General features: G+C 42.6%; 1 long non-coding RNA gene across 1 annotated transcript; it reads left to right on the top strand.

Annotated features, from left to right (window-relative positions):
• Positions 1–288: 288 nt before the first annotated feature.
• Positions 289–1,705, top strand: LOC119804077. Its single transcript, XR_005283784.1, has 3 exons — positions 289–575; positions 1,226–1,362; positions 1,489–1,705. It is a non-coding gene; the product is annotated as an uncharacterized LOC119804077 (long non-coding RNA).
• The last annotated feature ends 7,851 nt before the right edge of the window (positions 1,706–9,556 follow it).

Here is a 9,556-nt window from a genome sequence, read left to right as displayed (position 1 = left end):
TTGTAAAATAAGCCATAGATCAGGGAGGTGATAAATAGATGATTGATAGACAAACAGACTGACTATTGATTAGGAGTTTTGTTGTAGTTTATGGATTAAAATTTCAGCCCACTGCCAGTCTGTGGAAGTAGACCGACTTAAATAGCAGTCTTCCTGGTATAGATTTCCCCAGAACGGGCAGCTTTTCACATCCAACTTCCGGCCATCAAACATTAAGTGACAAGCCCTCCTCCACATCCCTGCAAATGAGCCTGAGCCAGGACATCGTCTGGCCCAGTCCCCTGCAAGCGCACGCAGGGTTTGCGGTGGCTGCAGAGTGGGAACCAGAGGACAATGTGGGAAGTCGGGCAGTTGTATGAGCACGCAGGGGGCAGGCGCAGAAACAGGAAGACCGGGATTACAGTCCGCTTTATAACTCTTTTGAAGTCGCCGGACCCAACTCGGGAAGCCTGCAGGCTGCGAGCGCGCTGATCAAAGGTCCCTCTGCGGGCTCAAATTAACACGGAACTGGCGAGCCGCGCAGCACCTGCCCGCAAAGAGCAGCGTGGCCGCAAATCAGCTCATCTTGTCCGGAGGTGAGCCTTTCAGAAAGCTCGCCCAGGCTGACGGCTCCGGTACTGTCCTGGTTGAAGGGGAAAGGCGTGCTCTCTTTTTCTTGCATGAAGCTAGTTACTTATTTTTAAAGTTGGTCTATACACAACTAGAGTCCCCTGGCTCTCATTAATGCACATCCCCTTTTCAAAGGCGAATAGAAACGTTGAGGTTGGGAGAGAGAGGGATGGAGTGGCATCTCAATTAAAAGCGATAGTATTAATAGAGAGAAAAAATGAGAATTAAAGGGTCAAAACAAAAACAGAAACTTACTGGGGGAAAAGGCTGTAGGCTCAGAGAAAAGAAAAAGCATTGAGCAGTTGGGCGAGTGTTGTTACTTACATCGGGAAGCTGCAGAGAGCACAGTGAAGGAGTTCTTTATGCCAGACTCTGCAGTTCAGGAGACTTAGCAAACCCAGAGGATGTGTGTCAGTGCCTTCAGAGAGTCACCCCCAAGAAACAGATGCGGATGTGCTCAAAAGGAAATGGAGTGGGGAGGAGAGGCGGTAATTTGGCAGACAAAAAAAAGTATTTAGAAAAAAATTGTAAACAATGATTTGATCATTTTGGAGTGGCAACTCCAAAATCTTTAAGAGTGTAGGGTTTTTGTTTGTTTGTTTTAATTTTCTTCCAGGTCGTTTGATTCCAGCACAGTGCACACAGCGTGAATCTGCAGAATCCGCTGCAGAATTACAGCCAGCTACCGCAGAGAAGCTGAACCCTTGGTAGTCGGCTTCCTCCCCCTATACAGTAGTGACGTTTAAACTACCGGTACGTAAGGTGCTCAATAAAATGCAATAATGCCATAAATGGCAATATAAGGTGTTCAATCAATATTATACTATTGCTTTTAACTTCATCTGACTTTGTTTAATGTATAATGTTTAATGTATGTAGTGTTGGGAATTGAGCCTTGGACCTCTGCAAGCACGGAATCTCTGAGCCCCAGCTCTTACTCTGACATTTCACTGCTATCCTGGAATTACAGAAGATACTAGAAAAAAAAAAATCTACAGTTAAAAGTTATTTTGAAATATTTAAAGGCTTTACAAAAATTGTGAAGAAAAAAAATTGTATTTTTCTATGGCATCTTGATCTATGATATAAATTGTGAAATGACTGGATTGAACTAATAACATATCAAGATTGTTCATTAGAAAATTTTAAATAAATTATGTTCTAAATTGTGTGGTTTGCTGTGCTCCTGGCTGTGGGGATAAAACGCTGACTGTATAACACGTATCTCTTTGACTTATAATGATATTACAACCAGGTGAATCTGGCATAAATTAAAAATATTCTAATTCCAAAGGGGATTTAATACACTTATCTAGAGATTTATTTTTATTTTATATGTATGAGTGTTTTGTCAGCAAGTAGGTGTCTGGTCTCCTTTGAACTGGAGTTGGAGTCACTAGTTAGCTCCCAGGCAGATGCTGGGATGGAACCCAGGTGAGTCCTCTTACCCACTGAGCCATCTCCTCTTCAGTTCCCACCCACCTAGTTTTGTCTGGCCTATCTATTTTGTTCTTTTGTGGTGTTTTGTTTGTTTGTGCTTACTGGGCATGGAAGCCAAGGCCTTGCCCTTCGAACTGAGCTGTATTTCCTGTACCTTTTGTTTTTTGAGACAGGGCCCTAAGCCTTCATTATACCGTGATGAACATCTCGTGTAACGTACCCGAGTACCTGTATCCAAAACCAAAAGGCCACAGAGCTGCACTCCAAGGTCGGTTTGCTAAGTGAGAGCTGTGACTCACTGTGACTGCTTCGCATGACAGTGTCCTCACCAGCCTGGGAAGCCGTGAGGGTCAGAGAAGGATGAGTCTACTGCTTTCAAAAAACTGTAACCGTCACGAATTGGCACCCTTGGGGTGTATGCATTCCGAGACACCTGCTAGACACCCAAAGTCACCACCAGTCCTGAATCCTCTCACATGTAATTTTTTTTTTCAAATTATGTGTGCACAAGTATCATCTTGTGTCTTTCTTAACAAGTACTTGTCATGTGCCATGTGCAGTTTGAGGTTGATAGTCAGAATTAGCATGAGCTTCTGTTTCCTTCCTCACAATGTCACAGGTAGAGTTGATCTCCCTTAGATCTGACCGACTACAGGATGTGATTTTTTTTTTTTTTTTTTTTACTAACCTTATTGGGAACTTTCACTTCTTTACTTACGGGAAGATCTCTGTAAACTCTCTCTGGCGTATGCTAATTGCCATCACGGTTCACTACTCTTGCATTTTTTGTGTTATGAACACTAGCTCTGGATGCCCTAAGTCCATTCAGTAATTAATATGACTACCATGTGACTGACCAGCAGGCAGCATATCCCTGTACACAATGGGGGTGAGTCACAGGGTAAGACTGCATGAGATTTTGTCATGCTACTTAGAACAGCATGAATTGTTAGTCTCAGTCCTTATGAGTAACTGACACCCTAAGAAAGGTAGATAAAGGTAAACAGTAGTTTATTATTGGCTTTTCATAGAATCGTTCAAATAAATTTCAAACCAAAATTCGTTAGAAAGAACTTAAAGCAATAAAATATTATTAGACCAGGTGACAAGAGATAAACAAGACCAGAATAGCAACTATCTTTGTTTTATTTCAATTTATTGATTTCACATTAAAATTTATATGAGAATTCATACCTTTAAGATATAGATCCTATATATTATTGCATATATGTATATGCAATAATTTCAGATAAGAGCAGAATTTGTCCCAATATCATAAATTATCTTATCAAATGTCAACATATTCAAGTTTCAGTAATTTTATTTACAAAGATAATAGCCAGCCAGTGAGATGACTCAGCGAGTGAAGGGTCTCCTCACCAAGTCCTATGACCTAGGTTCCATTAGAAAGAGAGAACTGACTTCCACAAGTTGTCCTCTGATCCCCATATATGTGGGGTGGCCCACACAGGCCACATCACATAAAAAACAAACAAACAAACAAAAAAAAAAAAAAACCACCAAGAAGTGAAGTAAAATGGAGCTTGAAATTTTTTTCTAAGGCAGAGAGTGAGCCGTTCATGTTCCCTAGAGTAATAACTGTCTTCCGTAATCTCCCCATGGTTTCCTTTGACTTACCTGCAAGTTTGCTAACCGACTGCCTACAGCAGTCTCCTTTTAAAGCCAAGTAAATTTCCATCATGGGTCTGAGTCATGTACCAGTCACCCACGCACAACCTCCAGGGTTGCACGGGCTATTGCTATCAAATACTTCATTCAGAAATCCTATTTCCCTGACATTTGTTAAATCTCTGTGAAACTTGCTGCTCTTCCTCATCGATTTATCATGCTTCCCTTGATTGTTGGTCGTGCTGCTGTGACTGCTGGCTAAGCTACCACCTTTTCTTCACCTGCAGTGCTGCTGATCGGTCTCTGTTGAACCTCCTAACCACAGGGCAGTCTGTTGTTAATCAGGTCGGATTTGGAGAGGCCAAGACTCCACACATTCTCCCGCCAATGAGCTTAGTAAGATCTAACACTCTGATCTCTACATATTATTTTTTGTTCTCTGTCCATGCTTCAGAGATACATTATTCATTTGGGGGTCAGGGATAGATAAAAATCTGGAAGTGATTTCAGGGCAAATAGGGGCTAGGCTTCTTCTTATATAGTAAAAACCAAGTGAATCCTGTCTTATGAGTCCAATGTCAAATATCAAATTTAGATTGAAACTTTAACTGAAAAACTAGCCAGGCATTGGTGGCAAACATATTTAATCCCAGTACTCGGGATGCAGAAGCAGGAAGATCTCTTAAGTTTGACGCTAGCCTGGTCTACAGAATGAGTTCCAGGACAGCGAGGGAAACCCTGTCTTGAAAAAAAAAATAGAAGAAAAAAATAAAAGAAAGGAAAAAAGAAAGAAAAACACTGATCTGGGTAGCAAAATAACTATATCAAATTACATTTTTTTTTCAAAAATTGTCTATTGTCTGAAGTACACTTTTAAAAATAGTTTGGAAAGAGAATGGCCAGCATTCTTTTTTTCTTTTGGGGGTTTTTTTGAGACAGGGTTTCTCAGTAGCTATGGAGCCTGTCCTGGAATTAAAGGCATGCTGGGATTAAAGGCACACACCACCACTGCCTGGCAACCTTTTTTTTCCCTTTGGAGACAGTTTTTCATTGAGCATCCCTGCCCTGGATGGCCTGGAACTCACCACATAACTAGGCAGGCCTCAAATTCACAGATTGCTTCTCCCTCCCTGCAGAGTGCTGGCTGGGGTTGAAGGCATGGGCCACTAAGCCAGACCCAAGAATACAGAGAAACTCAAAAAATAAAAAAAACTAGAGAGAGAGAGAGAGAGAGAGAGAGAGAGAGAGAGAGAGAGAGAGAGGAGAGAAGAGAGAAGAGAAACAAAGTTTGGGGCCTTAGCTAGGTAGAACAGTGCAGAACCAAAGCAAGGCTCTGGGTTTGGTGCTGAGCATGAGAAGGCAGAGCCAGGAGGACCAGGAGTGCAGGGTAAGCCTGCCTCCTCTGCGCCAAGCCAATCTAGGCTACCTGTGACACTGTCTCAAGAAATTGAGGGAAATTTAAGAATTAACCAGGGCAGAGTTCCCAGACTAGCTATAAAATAAAATAGTTTTTAAATATGTAAATAAGTAAAAAAAAAAAAAAAAGTTCCCAGCCCCTGGCCAAAATAGTTTTGAAAATTTTCAAGGTGATTCTAATATTCAAGTAAGTGACTTAAGTAGCCGGGAGTGGTGACCCAGTCCTTTAATCCCAGTACCCGGAGGCAGAGACAGGTGGGTCTCTGTGAGTGTGAGGTCAGCCTGGTCTGCAGCGGGAATTTCAAGATGGCCACGGCTACACAGAGAAACCCTGTCGGAACACCAACATCTCCCCCAACACGCACAAAAAAGTGATGTACAGGGGCTGAAGAAACAGCTCAGTTAAGAGAGCGTCCTGAGTACAGTTCCCAGCACCCATGTGATATCTTACTGCTGCCGTCTGTAACTCCAGTTCTAGGGGATCCGACACCCTGTTCTGAAATCCTGGGACACCAGGCATACAGGCAAAACACTTATAGGCATAAAATAAACCTTAAAAAAAAATTTAAACTGGGTGTGGTGGGCAACTAATAAAGAGGCTGAGACAGGAGAATTTGCCTAAGCAGGCCTGAGATATTTAACTCCTTCCTTGCCTGCTGATTTTAAGTTTAAAGGGACAGTAACATTCTAATGTCCAGCATGGGGAAGTCTTTTCTAGACCAACAGTGTTCAAGGTTAACAACTACAAACTAGAAACAAATATTTAACAAAGAGCTAGTGGCACAAACCTGCATAATCCTAGCCTTGGACCCAGGGAGCTGAGTTTAAGGCTAGTGGGTTGGGAGACCAGCTTGAGCTATTTTATATATAAAATCCCCCTCCTCAAAATAATTGAGCAAAGGGTGAACAAAAGTCGGTAGAAACTGAAAGATTGTCTCAATTAAGAGGAGGTAATTTAAATGGACTCGTAATGTAACCCCTGTTCTTCACATGCCTAGCAATGGCTGAATACTAACTACATCCTTCTTGGTTTAAAATGTCTCAGAAAGATGTTGGATTGGTGGCTCGGGGGTTGCTCTCCAGAGGACCAAGGTTCATCCAGAGCCTACACACATGCAGGCAAAACACTCAGGGATAGAATGTGAGTAAATTTAAAAAATGTAGTTTTTAAAGATGGCATGGAAAGGTCTGAGGGTGCAGAAGCGTTGTGAAGGTTTTGGGAAATGCTGCAGTTCCAGGGGCCAAGACTCAGCCTGTGCAGGGGAGAGCGCTGCTCTGGGCCACCGCAAGACAGTGAAAGAGCAGGTCCAGACCTCGGCGACGGTAGTGGGTGACGTTTATTTAGTTCAAACATTAACTCTTCAGAGGATGCCGTGGAACTGAGTCTACTCATGTCTCATCCACAATGTCCAGGATACAAATTAAAAAAAAAAATTACTGGCCAGAGCTGACCCCTACTGAAGCAAGAGACTGCCAACAGAGACTTGGTCTAGCATGACACATTACAGCTGGCAGACATGTGCTTTAAGGCTGTGACAATGAACAGCCTGTGAGGGACTGGGGATAGAGCTGGTGCCATGCAAGTGTGAGGTCAGAAGCTCGGAACCCTGTGCCCACCGTGAAAGCTAGGTGGGCACAGCGGGCACGGCGGGCACGGCGGGCACAGCGGGCATTGGCGGCTCCCTTGTAATCCAAGCACTCGGGCCCGGTGAGCCTCAGGGTGAGGGTCTAGGTTCAGGAGGAAACCCTGCTCAGTTTATAAAACATAAAGGGATTGAGAACAGTGAATGTCAGTCAATTAATGAAGATTGATGTCAATCTCTGACCTACGTACACGTCACAAATAGAAAGTAAAACAGAGAAATAGATTACACATAAATAATAAATAATAAGCCAATGGTCACAGTACAATAGAAATGACTTTTCAAAAATGAGACTAAGGCAGAGTGTAATGGTGTATGCCTTTAATACCAGTACTCAGAAAACAAGCAGGAAGATCACTTCAGGTTCCAGGCCAGCCTGGTCTACAAGGTGAGACCTTGTCTCAAAACAAAAGAATGGGACGGGAGTCTGGGGTGTGGCTCAGCGGTAAGGTACCAGCAGAGAAAAAGCATGGATGAACCATGGGTTCTGTCTCCAGCGAATGGGAATCTACATGTAGAAAAAAGACCTGCGATAGACTCATGAGCAGGCTGAAGATGAAGATAAGCTGAAAATTAATTAGATTACTGAATTTGAAATATAGTGGATATATAAATCTTATAAACATGTAAGGCAATCTCGGGTGATCTAATATAAGTTTATTGGCATTTTCGGAGAGAAAATAGAAAATGTATTTTAAAAACAAATGACCAGCCAAGGCTATAGAGAAGCCCTGTCTCAAAAAACAAAATAGAACAAAACAAAACAAAAAACAAACAAACAAACCTAATGGACAAAACTTCCCTAATTTTACTTACACATCCAAGATGCTCAATGAACTCCAAGACAATACAAAGCAAAGCGAGCAACAAAACCGAATGAAAACAGAAGAAAACCCCAGATAATCACACTGAGGCTCAACTACTGCAATTCCAGAACAACACAACTAAGGAAGTACACCCCATTGCAGAAGACAAAAGAAATGGCAGCAGGTGTCTCCTCTAGAAGAATAGGGACAGAGGCCGGCTGTGCCTTATCCACGCCAAAGGAAGACAAGTACCAACCTAAAACTCTCCTGTCAGGGAAAGCATCCTGCCAAGACAAATGTGAAATGAAGTTCAATGAAAAAAACAAAATATCCTCTGTAGGGAGCCTGGGCGCTGAACTGAGGTTACCCAGGCTTGGGTTCCCGCTAGACCGTTTCACACTACCCGTTTCACACTGCCCTCCTGTAGGAACTTCCCCCAGCTTAGGAGGGACACCAGCTGTCACCTGAATCTACAGGAAAGAATGGAAGGCTCTGGAAAGGCTAAACTAGTATTATAATTTTTTGTTTTCCACAAAGCTTATGTTTTGTCTTGTCGTTTTGAGAGAGGGTCTCACTATGTAGCCCTGGCAGGCTTAGAACTCACAATGATCATCCTTGGCATAGTCTACCAAGCCAGGCCAAGCTCAAGGTCTTGGTTTTTGTTTTTTAAGCCAAACTTCTATCTGTATTGTTGAGTTCGCTATATACAGATCCATGTTTATTGTGACAGACATAAGAAAGCAAATCGGGAGATTAGGTGAACAGACCTTACTAGAGACTTCACTAAACTAAAGATGAACATTGTAATCCCTGCAATATCCACGCAAAATTAGCAGTACAGCTGGGTGCAGTAATGAATGCCTTTGATTCCAGAACTTGGGAGGTAGAGGCAGATGAGTGTCTATTGAGTTCAAAGTCAACCTGGTCTACTTAGTGAGACTGTCTCTAAAAACACAACAAATAAACAGTATGGTTCACAACTCAAACAAACTAAAGACAAAATACTAGATAATACTAATTAAACCAAAATAAGGCAAAAATGGAGGAATACAAAGGAGGGAAAGACAGACAGACACAGACTACCAACAGATCAACCGATAGCTGGCCATGGTGCTGGAAATACATTCGGTGTAAAGAGACTAAGGCAGACCAAAGACGCGATTATGAGATAGCAAAAACCAAAACCAAACAAAACAAAGCGACCCTGGATTGCTCCAACCTTATGATTCTCCTGTTTCGAGGCTGGGTTACAGGTGTGACACCATGCCCAGCTGATATACAAGCTTTTGAGTTACACGTTTCCACACAATGGCTTATATTTACATTAGCAATTGATAACTAGGATCTATAGCGCTCAAATGAGAACTGCATAAAACGTGGGCTTCAGGCCTCATTGACCCTTAACCTTGCCAATTTTTGGGCTGGCCTTGTGTACTCTAGTCCTGAGCTACCTCCCTCCCCAGCTTTAGTTTTGGGGTTCTTTTCGCTGTCTTTTAATGTAACAGCATAACATGGATAGGCGGTTGGATTTAAAGCAAAGTTAGTGACCTTTGTTCCAGCTCTGACGTAAGCACAATTCTTTAACCACCTTCAATTAGTTTGTACTATGGCCAGGCAGCCATTTGACAGAACCCCACTGGCTGGAAGACTTTTTCTTCATTTTGTTATACTTCTAGGCTGGTCACTGATTAAGTTTTTCTGTTTCGCTTACACAGAAACCTTTTGAGTGCATCTTTTTCTATAGCAGCCACGTTCACACTTAGGTAAACTTCACTGTGTGAGAATTTGCTCCTGTTTAAAACCACCACAGAGAAGCCGTGATGCACCCTCAGACTCTGGACAGTTCAGGCCGTGGGATAGAGGACAGGGCTTTAGCAACAAAGGAACTTCACACTAAGCATGACTTTGTCAGAATGGTTCTGTGGCATGTGACAACCGAAAGGAGCACAACCAATTCCCTTCTGACCAACCAGGCTTTGTAAGTGTAAGTAATTTCCTGTCCCAACAAACTCC

Source organism: Arvicola amphibius, chromosome 18, assembly GCF_903992535.2.
Source record: "Arvicola amphibius chromosome 18, mArvAmp1.2, whole genome shotgun sequence".
In the NCBI taxonomy this organism is placed as follows: Eukaryota; Metazoa; Chordata; class Mammalia; order Rodentia; family Cricetidae; genus Arvicola; species Arvicola amphibius.
The sequence above is the reverse complement of the archived record's forward strand: the minus strand, read 5'-3'. Positions and strand labels throughout refer to the sequence as shown.